Source organism: Anneissia japonica, unplaced genomic scaffold, assembly GCF_011630105.1.
Source record: "Anneissia japonica isolate Jap-2015-1 unplaced genomic scaffold, ASM1163010v1 scaffold997_len2565447_cov190, whole genome shotgun sequence".
Lineage (NCBI taxonomy): Eukaryota > Metazoa > Echinodermata > Crinoidea > Comatulida > Comatulidae > Anneissia > Anneissia japonica.
In genome coordinates this window covers 868,283-874,083 of record NW_022696369.1, presented here as the reverse complement: position 1 = coordinate 874,083, position 5,801 = coordinate 868,283, and positions in this window count along the sequence as shown.

Below are 5,801 nucleotides of genomic sequence, written 5' to 3'. Positions count from 1 at the left end.
ATATATAATCGTAGCTTGACGTTTCCTTAGTATAGGTCATGGTCAAATGCATCTTTATTCATTCTCAAAAGGAGAAAATTATTACAATGCTTCAAATGAATATAATAAAAAATAATAAATATTAATGTACCGGTATAACATGTACTTTATAAACTTAAGTTAGTCCTATGTACATTTTATTCAACACAATTAAAAACTGTTACAAAACTAACACTTTATTGCAATAGATATAATACAAGGAATAACTCGGCAGAGATTGCAACATCTATAACATTTTCTAATAATGTTATTGGTTATGATAATTCTGACAATAATTATTAGTATTTCTCATTTCAAAATAGTAGCCACATGGCAGAGAATTTTTACAATTTCTACACCAGAAATTGCATATTTCAGTGCAATTTTCTCAGAACAAAAACAAATTAATTTCTTCTAGGAAATGTGCCGGGAACTTGATAAGTCCGTGTATTATTTTCTCTCATCGTCGGAATTTCATAGCCATCTTGTCTCTCATATTCTTCCTCATCATTCTTCATCTTCTTCTTGGAGCTTTATATCAACCGACATTATTTATTATATTATGTAACATTAACAAACACATTTAAATCATTATTTATATGATAAAATCAAAATTGTAAATCAGATTATAACCGGGACCATACAGTACTCGAGGGATCTGAGTCTAAATCAAGATAGGTAAAAAAACTTCTCAAAAATTATCAGAGGCGGATGACGGATTTTGGAAAAGAGGGGGCACCAAGGAGAGACTTTCACAGATGCTAGGTCTAAGCAACCTCAGCCCCACAATGGTTCGGGCTGAGGTAGGAACATTTATGATTATTATTATTATGATTATGGCACCTCCAAATGTCCGGAAATGGCACTCTCAGTCTTAAATTTCAATATAACTGTCTCTTTATTTCTCAACTGTTTAGTAATTTTGAAAATTTTAGGGGAGGGGAGGACCGAGTCCTCTCCCCCCCTCCCACCCTACTTGAATCCACCATTGAAGATGATCAATGGACCTTTCCGGTGTGTTAATTAACTTTAACAATAACAACGTGTTGTCCCACAATGCACATGCGTACGTTTAATAGTATTCAAGGCGCGGAGAGTAGCGCGGGAAGGTCAATTCACTGATGGTGGGTTTTGCATACCCAGGAATATCAAGTGATATCTATATTTTTTCAATATTCTTTCAACATTTATTATTCTCATTTATTTGTATTATTTCATCGTAACACCAACTATACTCCACTTCCGTAGTTTCTTCCATTATTGAAACGATTAAGTAAATAATAACCAGTATTCTATTTGGATATATAGGCCTACATTTCTATCCAATCCAAAGAAACTTCAAATATTAATTATGTTCAATTTACATTTACTTGTCATTTTAAAATGAGCTGAACTGTTGCTCGGTGGTTAAGATTCTTTCCTTCCAATATCAGGGTATTGGTTCAGCTCCTGTCCTGTCTCTTATACACATCTAGATGTGTATAAGAGACAGGTGTTAATTAACTTTAACAATAACAACGTGTTGTCCCACAATGCACATGCGTACGTTTAATAAGTATTCAAGGCGCGGAGAGTAGCGCGGGAAGGTCAATTCACTGATGGTGGGTTTTGCATACCCAGGAATATCAAGTGATATCTATATTTTTTCAATATTCTTTCAACATTTATAATTCTCATTTATTTGTATTATTTCATCGTAACACCAACTATACTCCACTTCCGTAGTTTCTTCCATTATTGAAACGATTAAGTAAATAATAACCAGTATTCTATTTGGAATTTGGATAAACAGAAAGTCTAGAAATGTAAATATACGTACGTTTTGCGACAGAGAATGATACCGAGAGCGAGGCACAGGAATAAGATGACTGAGCTCTGAACCAATACGGAAAGTACCAATAGATTGTGAACTAAAAAGGAAATGTTTACATATTATTACATGACAGAATTAGAATTAAACACAATACATCACAAGTACACAAGAGAAATCTAAAATTTGGTTTTAAACTAAATATTTAGAAGCAATTAATCACATTACTATATAAATGGCCTTAAAAAGAGAATCGGTAAAGATATTTCATTATCCCAAATTATACAGATAGGCCTAGATATCCCCCTAGTAAAAATGGGTGTGTTCATTGTGGGTCCAGTTGAGAATAACAGCAATTCCTCATGTTAATCTCAAGCCGTTAGGAATGTTCTTATCTTTACAAATGTTTGTATGAATTCACATTATAGAAGAATACCACAATCTATTATTTTATTACACAGAAATTATTCCAGTAACATAAAAAAGAGCCTCACAATTTATAGACATACACATTTAAACAAAATGAGTAGTGAGTACTTGTATGTTTTCTGGGTAGGAAATTGCATGTTTCTATTCAACATTTACAGAAAGTACCAAAAAATAATCGTTTAGGGGTTATTAAGCCCTAAATGTGCAAAATGGCGGCCATTTTTAATTATGCAAATTCGGATACTTCAAGATTTCAGAAAATTTCATGTTTAGTCTGGTCCATATAACACATTTGTTTCGTCAAAAATGCTATTTCCGTAGTTATGATAAGAGAGACAATGGGATGAGGATAAAAACAAATTGACTACAATATGATAGGTTGAAAGTAGGCCTACGCGGTAATTACAATTAGGCCTATACTTACTTGTTAAACATTGTACTTCCACCACACCACCGGCGTCGGTAGGTGCAGGTGTGTCAGACATGTTGAGGATTTCAGCTGAAGGTGAAAAATTGTTATAAATTCAATTTTCGTAATTATAAATTATTTAATTCGATTCCAATGAAGGCTTTATGTTTCTCCGAGTTGTATTGATTTGCTTGTTCAATGTGTGCACAAGCACATCTAATTTAACTTTATGTTCATGCATGCATTCGCGTATGTGCGCCTCGTTCAACTGCAGAATGTACTCCACACATTAACCGGACGTTTCGCAAGCTTACGAAAACGATAACGAACGGTACGTCATCAATTTTACGTCAATTCATCTCATACAGTTAATTAATCAACGATCATAATACAGCTTATATAAGTATTGTAATCACGCTTGAGGCGCGAATGACGAGCGAATGACGATAATGAAGATGGCGTATTCATACGGTATTTGTTACCGTATCGTTTTCGTAAGGTTATATCTTCGCACAGCAAATATGACATGACTAACATGAAAATGACGTCCAGCACTATTACTAGAGCCTACGTGTAACTACCATAAATGCTCGAATAAGCGCCAGCGCCGCTCTCGAATAATAAGCGCCGTACCAAACGCAATGCCGTAGCCAGCTATTGGGACAGTCCCACACATTTTTTCTATTGGGTCCACAAAGAATGGGTCCACATTTTAAAAATGGGTCGAGGTTTCTCATATTTTATGTAAAATGGATCAACTTTTAAGAAAATGGGTCGAGATTTCTCATATTTTGCGTAAAATGGGTCAATTTTTAAGAAAATGATTCCACCCTCATATTGTCCCACACAGTTTGAAAATTCTGGCGGCATTAACCAAACGTGTTTTTTGTTTGTTAATTATTCGAGTGAATAAGCGCCTGTGTGCAATGAAACACTTTAAGAAATAAATACAATGTAGTCTATAGAGCATTCAAAGAGACAAGTATATCGTGTTATAAACGTTTATTTAAGATGATATAGGGTACCATGGGAATACGTGAGATAGCTGCTAACATAGGAACAGTAGAAAGCGCCTCGCCAGTTATTTTTTAACTCAGCTTAACCAACTTTGGGCTGAGGCGCGAAAATTTTGAGAATATGGAGCTCGGGGAGCCAGGAAATTGCACTCTCATATCTTAAAATCTTACTAATAATTCATATCAACAATATAATACAATTTTGTTTATATAGAATTTAGGGGGTGCGACCTCACCCTCTGCACACCCACCCCACTGAATCCGCCTCAGTGTTAGACATTAATTAGAAGGCGAAGGTATTTAATTTGAACTTACCTGAAACACTGTTTCTTACCTAAACCTTCCGGAGAACACCTATTAGTCCGACGCTGGGATTCGATGAAAATTTTAATTATGGATCTTACGTGCTTAATTGTTTATCAAATTATGTTTATGTCGACGCCCTTTTAAAAGAAAGTGATTGCGAAATTAACGACTGAAACAATTATTATGCTACAGTGTTGACGTCACACTTTCGTATGCTGAACGAGCTGTAATAAATGTCACATATGGTTTTTAAACATACATGTTGTACTTTCACTCACTTGCAAATAAGTGTGTACGTCCAAATTAATGAGTGATTATTATGAGGTTGTTATAGTAGTGGCAGTACGCTACACATACAATACCGAGCACATCCAAATTATCATGAAACCCCAATTGAAATGTCTTCCTTTGAGGGACTTATTAATATATTTTGGAAACTTACGCTGTGGTTGACACGAGGAAGTAAATTATTAGCGCCCTCAACCAACTCGGTACCCTGTATACATTTACAGATATTTAATAATAATATGCCTGATAAGTACGGTAGCAGGCATACTTAAAAACACTGATTAGTTCTCTATAATCACTTCTATCCAATTCCAAGAAACTTGAAATATTAATTATGTTCACACAAGACCAAACTGTTTCCACATGAATCGCTGTATAATTAATGCAAATGCTACTTTGTTACTCTTTGGCAAACCCGTAAGCACACGAACACATGTCTATACAACACAGTTAAAAAATTAGTATTCCATTCATTGTGGCCTTTACCTTTGACCGCGACCCTTCAATATTTAGTCACGTCCAGAACTTAGTCATTGAAAATTGTGCCGCCGAGTTTGACCAGTTTCTGATGAAATCTGTGCACTGTAGGCTGTTATTATAATTAAAGTAGTTTTTAGTCTATTGTGACCTTGACCTTTGACTCTGACCCTTCGAACATCTGTAGATTGTTGGTCATGCAACATTGTGACAATGTTTGACGTATTTCTGATAAAAATTGTTGGTTATAGGCTGTTATATAAAAAAATAGTTTTTCGTCGATTGTGACCTTGACCTGTAGCCCTGAACCTTCAAAAATTAAATCATCCCCAGGTCTTTGGCCATGGATAATTGTGACCAATTTTGACAAGTTTCTGATAAAAATTGTTGGTTGTAGGCTGTTATATATAAAAAAGCAGTTTTTCGTCGATTGTGACATTGACCTTTGACCCTAACACTTCACAATTTAATATCGAAATCTTTGGTAATGGGTCATTATGCTGTACACTGTAGGATGTTCAGACAAACAAGGCGAAAACATAACCACTTTGGCGGAGGTAATATAGCCTGATAGTAGACAGCACGCATACAATAAAAAAAACATGATTAGTGCCCTCTATATAGGCCTACATTTCGATCCAATCCAAAGAAACTTCAAATATTAATTATATTCAATTTACATTTACTTGTCATTTTAAAATGAGCTGAACTGTTGCTCGGTGGTTAAGATTCTTTCCTTCCAATATCAGGGTATTGGTTCAGCTCCTGTCGTCGCGGTAATAGGATCTTTTCTCGCGGCCACAAACAATTCAACTCCCTATGTGTATTACTTTATGCAAAACATCTTGTTTGTAATTGTTGTGTGATAGAATTGCCACTAGTAAAAAAAAGTGAATTCGCTATTCAGTGGAAAATCCTTGTATTTGTGTCTACATTAAATAAATACAATACAATGTCTAATATTTATTTGCGTATAACTGAGTGGCGTATCTAGGAGTCTTGAAATGTCGGGGGGGGGGGGGGGTTGATGGGGGCGGGGGGGGGAAGT